General features: G+C 42.3%; 1 pseudogene; it reads left to right on the forward strand.

The window, feature by feature from the left end:
* The first annotated feature begins 6,739 nt into the window (after positions 1-6,739).
* LOC116679112 (olfactory receptor 11A1-like) lies at positions 6,740-7,654 on the forward strand (annotated as a pseudogene).
* Positions 7,655-11,374: the final 3,720 nt, after the last annotated feature.

Consider the following 11,374-nt stretch of genomic DNA (forward strand, 5'->3'; position numbering starts at 1 on the left):
ACCGCCAATGGCCAATGGCTAGTACCGCCAATGGCTACTACCGCCAATGGCCAATGGCTAGTACCGCCAATGGCTAGTACCGCCAATGGCCAATGGCTAGTACCGCCAATGGCTACTGGCTACTACCGCCAATGGCCGGGGGGGGGCCGGGGATAGGCTGTGGAGGGAAGTCAGTGCATGTGAGTTATTCTATTCCATAATCACATTTTTCTGGGGGGGGAGTGTATATCGTCACGGTGATTCGGGCTGTTGTGCTTGATGTAAAGAACCTGTTGTTGTGTGTTGTTGTTGATCTTTAGGAGACCGTTAGAGGCCAACGTGTCTTCTGTGTCTCTGCATCAGGAAATCGCTGAACTCCTACAGACATGAAGACAACATGAGGACAACATGAGGGTAACATGAGGGTAACATGGGGACAACATGAAGACAACATGAGGACAACATGAGGACAACATTAGGGCAACATGAGGACAACATGCGGACAACATGAGGACAACATGAGGACAACATGAGGACAACATGAAGATAACATGAGGACAACATGAGGACAACATGAGGACAACATGAGGACAACATGAGGACAACATGAAGACAACATGAGGGCAAGATGAGGACAACATGCAGACATCCTTAGGGCAACATGAGAACAACATGAGGGCAACATGAGGACAACATGAAGACAACATGAGGACAACATAAGGATGACATAACGGTAACATGACGACAACTTGAGGACAACTTGAGGGTCAAAGGGTAGTAACAACTGTATTTCCTGTCCAGGCCTAAGACCTTCAACATGTTTTACATTGTTGGTGCTACAGGGAGATGTCTGGGGGACAGAGAGGCGGGGGAGGGAGGGGGGGAGGGTCTGATGTATGATTTCATCATGGTCCCTGTATAGTTTGACAGTAATGAGCCCCCCCCCCCCCCGGCAGATCTATCTGTTATTTCCAAGGCCAGACCCCAGAGGCGTCTGTGGACACTTGGACACTCTGGAGGCTGGAAGCAGCTTCACTAATGGGCCAATTAGCACGCTCTGCATCATGGGAGGACACTCTGCTGTCGCCATGGTTACTGATGAAAACAAAGCAACCTCAGGTGCTCTGCTTCGGGGAGTTTGGGCTCCTGTGTAGTGACCACAGGAAAGGTAATGTCTCTCCGGTCCGGGGGGGGGGGTGCAGAGACTGGAGATTAGAAAGATTAAAAAAGTAATGAGGACAAAGGCAGCTGGAGTGTTTATCTTTCATCTTTCATCCAAAGTTTTTAAACATTTTTTTAAAACTTTTATTTACTTCCAAAAGAGCCATTATTTCATTTCTTAAAAGATCATCCTGCCAATAAATGATCCATCACATTAACCCTTGTGTTGTCTCCCGGGTCAAAAATTGACATTTTCGTCCCTTTTTCAGACTTTTTTTTGTTTCCACTACCACCACCTTACTAGTTTTACGACTTTTTGGAATTCATGGTCAATAACCCTCATTAATATAGAATTATACCTAATATTAGAGGACGTTTGAAGGAATCCAATCCATTTTTATGGTAATTTGGTTAAAAAGAAACTCATATTTCAGATAGAGACATTTATTAAAGGGTTAGATTTGACCCAAGGACAACAGAAGGCAGGGCTGTAGGACTCGAGTCCGGTCTTGGACTTGGACTACAGTCTCGGTATTTGGACTCTGACTTGTCTCGTTCCCGGTCCCTGGTCTTGCCAGATATGGCTTCTGGTCTGGACCGAGTCCAAGTGTCTTTAATATGTTGATAATAATATTGGAGGGAAAGTCAAACCCAAAATGATTGTCTTGATACTGTCATGCATAAGACCTTTTTTTCTGTCCTAGACTCAGTCTTGTCTTGGACTCGAACCTCTTTGGACTCGGTCTTGACTTGGACTCGACTAGTCCTGGTCTTTACATGAGAGTGTTTCATTTTGAGGTCCGGAAGCTTCACTGAAGCGTAAATTCCAGTGTAATATTGCTGGGGTGGCCTCTAGCTCACCTGGTGAGAGTATCGCCCCAGGTAGGCTGCATATTGACCCCCATCTCTTTCGCCCTTTCCTGTCTATCCACCTTCTCTAATAAAGGGAAAAGCCCCAAAAATAATCTTTAAAAAAATTAAAGTGTATATTGCCCTGTTTCGTCAGCCAGGCATTTGGAGCCACAGCTTTGTAGAGACAACTTTGCTGGCTCAGTCGTGCTGTAACTAATACATCTGCTGAAGCACAGATGCAAGCTTTTATTTTGAAAAGTAGAAGCTTGGGACGTGCTGGGCATGAGACAAGATGGCATGAGGCGGGAGGTATCCAGGCTGCAGCAATAGCCAACTTGGCCGAGACTAAGAGCTACATGAAAAAAAATGCACCAAACAAGCCACTTTGTAATTTTGCTGTTTTCATTAATACAAGTTGGGTGACTCTCCCCTCTAGACTATAAAATGTTGGGTGACCCTCCCCTCTAGACTATAAAATGTTGGGTGACCCTCCCCTCTAGACTAAAAAAGTTAGGTGACCCTCCCCTCTAGACTAAAAAAGTTAGGTGACCCTCCCCTCTAGACTAAAAATGTTAGGTGACCCTCCCCTCTAGACTAAAAAAGTTAGGTGACCCTCCCCTCTAGACTAAAAAAGTTAGGTGACCTCCCCTCTAGACTAAAAAACATTGGGTGACCCTCCCCTCTAGACTAAAAAACATTGGGTGACCCTCCCTCTAGACTTAACAAAGTTGGGTGACCCTCCCCTCAAGACTAAACAAAGTTGGGTGACTCTCCCCTCTAGACTAAAAAATGTTGGGTGACCCTCCCCTCTAGACTAAAAAATGTAAGGTGACCCTCCCCTCAGGACTAAAAAAGTTAGGTGACCCTCCCGTCTAGACTAAAAATGTTGGGTGACCCTCCCCTCTAGACTAAAAAAGTTAGGTGACCCTCCCCTCTAGACTAAAAAAGTTAGGTGACCCTCCCCTCTAGACTAAAAAACATTGGGTGACCCTCCCCTCTAGACTAAAAAACATTGGATGACCCTCCCCTCTAGACTTAACAAAGTTGGGTGACCCTCCCCTCTAGACTAAACAAAGTTGGGTAACCCTCCCCTCTAGACTAAAAAATGTTGGGTGACCCTCCCCTCTAGACTTAACAAAATTGGGTGACCCTCCCCTCCAGACTAAAAAAAATTGGGTGACCCTCCCCTCTAGACCAAAAAACATGGGGGGGCCCTCCCCTCTAGAATAAAAAACGTTGGGTGAACCTCCCCTCTAGACTAAAAAACGTTTGGTGACCCTCCCTCTAGACTAAAAAACATTGGGTGACCCTCCCTCTAGACTAAAAAACATTGGGTGACCCTCGTTCTAGACTAAAAAACATTGGGTGACCCTCCCCTCTAGACTAAAAAACGTTGGGTGGCCCTGCCCTCTAGAATAAAAAACATTGGGTGACCCTCCCCTCTAGACTAAAAAACATTGGGTGACCCTCCCTCTAGACTAAAAAACATTGGGTGACCCTCCTTCTAGACTAAAAAATGTTAGGTGACCCTCCCCTCTAGACTAAAAAATGTTGGGTGACCCTCCCCTCTAGACTAAAACATTGGTGACCCTCCCTCTAGACTAAAAAACATTGGGTGACGCTCCTTCTAGACTAAAAAATGTTAGGTGACCCTCCCCTCTAGACTAAAAAACATTGGGTGACCCTCCCCTCTAGACTAAAAAATGTTAGGTGACCCTCCTTCTAGACTAAAAAATGTTGGGTGACCCTCCTTCTAGATTAAAAAATTTTGGGTGACCCTCCCCTCTAGACTAAAAAATGTTGGGTGACCTTCCTTCTAGACTAAAAAATGTTGGGTGACCTTCCTTCTAAACTATAAAATGTTGGGTGACCTTCCTTCTAGACTAAAAAATGTTGGGTGACCTTCCTTCTAAACTAAAAAATGTTAGGTGACCCTCCCCTCTAGACTATAAAATGTTGGGTGACCCTCCTTCTAGACTAAAAAATGTTGGGTAACCCTCCCCTCTAGACTATAAAATGTTGGGTGACCCTCCTTCTAGACTAAAAAATGTTGGGTGACCCTCCCCTCTAGACTAAAAAATGTTGGGTGACCCTCCTTCTAGACTAAAAAATGTTGGGTGACCCTCCCCTCTAGACTAAAAAATGTTGGGTGACCCTCCTTCTAGACTAAAAAATGTTGGGTGACCCTCCCCTCTAGACTAAAAAATGTTGGGTGACCCTCCCCTCTAGACTCAAAACGTTGGGTGGCCCTCCCCTCTAGACTAAAAACATTGGTGGGCCCCCCCTCTAGACTAAAAAATGTTGGGTGACCCTCCTTCTAGACTAAAAATGTTTGGTGACCCTCCCCTCTAGACTAAAAATGTTGGGTGACCCTCCTTCTAGACTAAAAAATGTTGGGTGACCCTCCCCTCTAGACTAAAATATGTTGGGTGACCCTCCCCTCTAGACTCAAAACGTTGGGTGGCCCTCCCCTCTAGACTAAAACATTGGTGGCCCTCCCCTCTAGACTAAAAAACATTGGGTGACCCTCCCCTCTAGACTAAAAACATTGGGTGACCCTCCCTCTAGACTTAAAACATTGGGTGGCCCTCCCCTCTAGACTAAAAAACATTGGGTGGCCCTCCCCTCTAGACTAAAAAACATTGGGTGGCCCTCCCCTCTAGACTAAAAAACATTGGGTGACCCTCCCCTCTGGACTAAAAAACATTGGGTGACCCTCCCCTCTGGACTATAAAATGTTGGGTGACCCTCCCCTCTAGACTAAAAAATGTTAAGTGACCCTCCCCTCTAGACTATAAAATGTTGGTTGACCCTCCCCTCTAGACTAAAAAATGTTGGGTGACCCTCCCCTCTAGACTAAAAAATGTTGGGTGACCCTCCCCTCTAGACTAAAAAATGTTAGGTGACCCTCCCCTCTAGACTATAAAATGTTGGGTTACCCTCCCTCTAGACTAAAAAACATTGGGTGACCCTCCCTCTAGACTAAAAAATGTTAGGTGACCCTCCCTCTAGACTATAAATGTTGGGTGACCCTCCCCTCTAGACTATAAATGTTGGGTGACCTCCCCTCTAGACTATAAGATGTTGGGTGACCCTCCCTCTAGACTAAAAATGTTAGGTGACCCTCCCCTCTAGACTATAAAATGTTGGGTGACCCTCCCTCTAGACTATAAATGTTTGGTGACCCTCCCTCTAGACTAAAAAATGTTAGGTGACCCTCCCCTCTAGACTATAAAAGTTTGGTGACCCTCCCTCTAGACTATAAAATGTTTGGTGACCCTCCTCTAGACTAAAAAACGTTGGGTGACCCTCCCCTCTAGACTATAAAATGTTTGGTGACCCTCCTCTAGACTAAAAATGTTAGGTGACCCTCCCCTCTAGACTAAAAAATGTTAGGTGACCCTCCCCTCTAGACTAAAAATGTTAGGTGACCCTCCCCTCTAGACTATAAAATGTTGGGTGACCCTCCCCTCTAGACTAAAAAACATTGGGTGACCCTCCTTCTAGACTAAAAAACATTGGGTGACCCTCCCCTCTAGACTAAAAAATGTTAGGTGACCCTCCCCTCTAGACTAAAAAATGTTAGGTGACCCTCCCCTCTAGACTATAAAATGTTGGGTGACCCTCCCCTCTAGACAAAAAACGTTGGGTGACCCTCCTCTCTAGACTAAAAAACATTGGGTGACCCTCTCCCTCTAGACAAAAAACGTTGGGTGACCCTCCCCTCTAGACTATAAAATGTTGGGTGACCCTCCCCTCTAGACAAAAAACGTTGGGTGACCCTCCCCTCTAGACTATAAAATGTTGGGTGACCCACCCCTCTAGACTGAAAACGTTGGGTGGCCCTCCCCTCTAGACTAAAAAAACATTGGGTGACCCTCCCTCTAGACTAAAAAATGTTAGGTGACCCTCCCTCTAGACTATAAAATGTTGGGTGACCCTCCCCTCTAGACTATAAAATGTTGGGTGACCCTCCCCTCTAGACTATAAGATGTTGGGTGACCCTCCCTCTAGACTAAAAAAGTTGGGAGGCCCTCCCTCTAGACTCACAAATGTTGGGTGACCCTCCCCTCTAGACTCACAAATGTTGGGGGGCCCTCCCCTCTAGACTCACAAATGTTGGGGGGCCCTCCCCTCTAGACTAAAATATGTTGGGTGACCCCTCAAGACCTTATTACTACAATAAGGAGCACCAGGCCACTGTCAACTAAAAATGGGATTTGGTTGGTATTGAAATAAGACCGTAAACAGCCAAATAACCAAAGAAACAAAGGTGACTTTTTTAAAAAACATTATTAAAACATTAATAAAACACGAGAATGAATCATGATGAGGTCACTCGCCTGCTGTGGGCGTCCTCAGTCAGTGGGTCCTCGGTGATGAGGTCACTCGCCTGCTGTGGGCGTCCTCTGTCTTGAACTCTATAAGAAGTTGAGTTTGATGTTGATGAGGAGGGACTCCCAGTCTGTCTCCAGCAGGTGATGCTCACATGCACAGTGTCACACACTACGCAAGAAAACACCTCTAACCTCTAACCTGAGCATCATTTACACAGAAAATGGTAATTCATAATGACTATTTATGACTATAACGCTGTCACTTATCATTTGTGCTTGATGTTATGGCTGCAAACTGTGTCCAACATGCAGAAACATGCACATTATGACTGAGACTATAACTTAAGATGTAACACCAGCTTTGCTTTGTGTGCACAGCAGCAGATTTGCTGTGACCCAGAACAAGGCTCATGATCAACTCTTCTCAGGTTCCAAATTTCATCCTCGGTGCCTACTTTGACACCGGGCAGTTTAAATACCTGTTTTTCCTGATTGTTATGTCTCTATATGCTTTTATTATCTGTGCCAATGTGTTGCTGATTGCGGTTATCTGTGTGAACAGGAGCTTACATGAACCTATGTACCTTTTTCTGGTCAGCCTGTTTGTAAATTAACTATATGGTAGTACAGGGTTGTTTCCATTCCTTCTGGTTCAGATCCTCTCGGACATCCACACTGTTTCTGCTCCCTTCTGCTTCCTGCAGATTTTCTGTGTGTACTCATATGGAAGTATAGAATTTTTGAACTTAGCCGTCATGTCTTATGACAGATATCTTTCCATCTGTTATCCTCTGCAGTATCACACACGTATGACATATAGGAAAGTTGCCGTGCTTATTGCTCTAACATGGTTACTCGTATTTTTAGTGAATTTTTGTACGCTGCCTTTGATTGTTCCTCTGCAGCTGTGTGGGAACGTCATTAACAAAGTCTACTGTGATAACCACTCCGTCGTCAAACTGGCCTGCTCTGAGGCCACGGTCAACAACATCTATGGACTCATTGTTAGCGCCTTGTCAGTCTTTGCTCCTCTCCTTTTAATCCTCTACACCTACACGAGGATCCTTAAAGTGTGTTTTTCTGGTTCTAAGCAGACGAGACAGAAAGCTGTCAGCACCTGCACCCCCCACCTCGCTTCCCTCCTAAACTTTTCTTTTGGAGCTTGCTTTGAAATATTACAGAGCAGGTTTAATATGAGCAGTGTACCCATGATGATGCGCATTTTTTTATCGTTATACTTCCTTACATGCCCGCCGCTCTTCAACCCTGTAATGTACGGCCTGAAACTGTCTAACATCCGAGTTGCATGTAAAAATCTACTTTAAAAATGTATGCTTCTGGTGTTAGCAGCTAACAGAGCTTTGTATTGTTCTGTGCATTGTGTTTCCATGTCAACACTCATGTTGTCCTCATGTTGTCCTCATGATGTGTCCTCAATGTTGTTTTTAATTCCCCAAAATAACATGATTGATTCCACCCAACGCTCTTTGCCAAGTACACATCTCTACTTTTATTAATTTTGGGTCTTATTCAATTTTATAGCATTGTAAAACAAATGGAAGTGTTGTTGAAATAGTATTGAGTAAAAGTTGACATATTCCAGTCTGTGATTATCATCAACATCCATTCCTTTAATTTTAGTCTCAATAATTACTAATTTCTGCTTTTCCAACTCAAACATTTGGTATAATTTCCTATAAATGAGGTTTATTGAACATAAATTCCAAAAATAGCTGTAAAACTAAAGTTAATAAATTAGTGTTACGTAGTGTTAAATGTCAAAAAAAGTGACAAACATTGAAAAAAGGTACAAAAACGTAAGAAAAAGTTGAAAACATTGATTAAAAAGTGTCAAAAGTGTTGATTTTCAGTTTTGACGAGAAGACAAGACGAGGGTTAAACGAGTATCATAAGAGATATGACAGTTTTGATATGATGTTTTACAATATTACCAAAATGGGTCCGAATTCTTCTAATGGTACTCAGTCTCAGATGTGTTGCACATCAGGATAACTTTGATTAAAATCACTGTGTTCTTTTTAATTCCCCAAAATAACATGATTGATTCCAACGCTCTTTGCCAAGTACAAATCTACTTTCATTAATTTTGGGTCTTATTCAATTTTTCAGTATTTAAAAACAAATTGAATTGTTTTTGAAATAGTATTGAGTAAAAGTTGACATATTCCAGTCTGTGATTATCATCAACATCCATTCCTTTAATTTTAGTCTCAATAATTCCTAATTTCTGCTTTTCTAACTCAAACATTAGGTATAATTTCCTATAAATGAGGTTTATTGACCATAAATTCCAAAAAAAACTCAAACTAAAGTTAATAAGTTAGTGTTACGTCAAACAAAGTGACATACACTGAAAAAAGCGTCAAAAGTGTTGAAAAAAGGGACAAAACATAAGAAAAACAAAAGTGTTGATTTCAATTTTTATTTTAAGACAACACGAGGGTTAAAGAATAAAGATAATTACAGACATATAATAAAGATATATGATCACTAAAACTTATTGATCATCGTTCTGTCTGTCTATGTTTAAAAATAACAATAATGATGAGTGAGATTTATTCATGATGGTTTGCCAACGTGTTCTCACTCCGAACGCGTCAATACGACGTTTGGACAGTTTGGGGGGGGGGGGGAGGGGGTTTATAGGTAGTATGGAAGGGGGTCAAAAGGGACTCTAGTCCCAAGACAACCAAACGTGTTATATGACGCTGAAGGAGACAACCAAGCGTGTTATATGACGCTGAAGGAGACACCAAGCGTGTTATATGACGCTAAGGAGACAACCAAGCGTGTTGTATGACGCTAAAGGAGACAACCAAGTGTGTTGTATGACGCTAAAGGAGACGACCAAGCGTGTTATATGACGCTAAAGGAGACAACCAAGCGTGTTATATGATGCTAAAGGAGAAGACCAAGTGTGTTATATGACGCTAAAGGAGACAACCAAGCGTGTTATATGACGCTAAAGGAGACGACCAAGCGTGTTATATGACGCTAAAGGAGACGACCAAGTGTGTTATATGACGCTAAAGGAGACGACCAAGCGTGTTATATGACACTTATTATATGACAGTCCCCGGTTTTGGTGACCTGTCCCCGGTTGGATCTGTCCCCGGAAATGTCCCCGGTTTTAACTGTGACTGACAGACCCGGTATTGAACTGAAAGAAAGAAAACATTGACCCAACGGAGCCGCTAGTCGCTCCAGACAGCAGAGCCAGCGCTGCTCAGAGCTCAGAGATTTTTGAGAAAGCCGTAGTTTACGATGCTAGAATCACTGATTATTTACATGGAGTCTGGTGGGCTTAGCGGACATTTATGTTTTAAAAAGGAACTTAATCTTTAACAGAAAGGTCGACCTCCTTAGAAATCCTTTTCCATAATGTTGTCAGACACTTAGAATATTAATCTGAGTCTGTTAGCAGCAAAACGAGCACTTTTATGAACGTAAATACAAGCTGGACAATTATCCTATTAACTTCCGTTGTAGCTTGTTTCTCTGCTGGCGACTGGAGCGATCTCGTTTAATACTCAATGTCAAAGGAAAATATTTCCTCAATAGTTTTTATTGTATCCGATACTAATGAGCTGCAGAAACAAGCCTGAAGCAATAAAGCAAAAGCTGTCAGATAAATGTAGTTCAGTAACATTACAACAATCCCCTCTGAGGTGTAGTGGAGTGGAGTATGAAGTAGCAGCAGGGGTGATTCTAGGATCAGACCTTTAGGGGGGGCTCAGCCCCTAATTAGAACAGCTCTAGGTCTAGTGTCCCCGTTTTAAGTTTTACAAAAGAAAAACATGAAGTGTTTTGGAGGTATTTACGCTTCTGAGCTGAAAATATCCCCGGATCATGTCTGAGACATCTGGTCACCTTACCCAACAAGCTTCAACAGGGCAAGTTAGAAATGTGTTTTTAGCCTCTTAACATGTTCAAAGTGTCATTAAAAGTCCCCCCCCATGTGCAGTGCTTCCTTCAAAGTGAACACAATGACTCTGATGCTGGAGATGGTACAGTCGTGTTAATTCAGCTGTGTGTCATTCCTGTGTTGACACCAGAGAGCTTAGGGACCGTCTACAAACTACAACACAGGAAAGAGATAAAACTACAACGTCTCTCCTGCTAGTTGTACTACAGCACTTACTTTCCAGAAAAAAGCATATGGTTATTTCTGAAAATATGTTTTATCTCTTTCCTGTATTGTAGTTTGTAGACGGTCCCTAAGCTCTCCATACAGTCTCAAACTCCACACAGCTGAATTAACACACTTTCATGCATTTCTGTCCCATTTCCATCAGTTAGTTTCTCTCTCTACTGACAGACCTCCACTTTCACAGACAACAGAGCTACGGGTTGGAATTCTCCTTTAATATTCAATAAATCATCATACAGTATTCATCTGTGTGTTTCTTCCAAGTATTTTAAAAATCACAAAGATAAGATGTCCTCTCCTTCATTAGAAAAAAATATCCTACCTTTAAAAATTGAGCATGTTTTCTGCACATAGAAACAAAAATAAATCCAAAAACATAATGGTGTTTCAATGGTGATTGATGTAAAAATGTTCCTTTACGTATATTTCAGCTAATATCATCATGTCTTATAGAATACTTTCTTTTCAAAGGGTTGCTGTGATTTTAGTTGTTGGAATTATTCAATAAATCACCAAAAACATGTTCATCCGTGTGCTTCCTCTAAGTATTTTAACATCTTTTTCATTAGAAAAAAAATCATTCCTCTAATAGTGGAGCAGGTTTACAGTAAAAACAGAGTCAGTGGAAAAAACAATTAAAAAATCTTTCATTAACACTCATGTTGTCCTCATGTTGTCCTCGGGTCAAATTGACCCATTGTCCTATATCAGTGTTCTTTTTAATTCCCCAAAATAACATGATTGATTCCAACGCTCTTTGCCAAGTACACATCTCTACTTTCATTAATTTTGGGTCTTATTCAATTTTATAGCATTGTAAAACAAATTGAAGTGTTTTTGAAATAGTATTGAGTAAAAGTTGACATATTCCAGT

The sequence above is a fragment of the Etheostoma spectabile genome, unplaced genomic scaffold, assembly GCF_008692095.1.
Source record: "Etheostoma spectabile isolate EspeVRDwgs_2016 unplaced genomic scaffold, UIUC_Espe_1.0 scaffold00009365, whole genome shotgun sequence".
Taxonomy (NCBI): domain Eukaryota; kingdom Metazoa; phylum Chordata; class Actinopteri; order Perciformes; family Percidae; genus Etheostoma; species Etheostoma spectabile.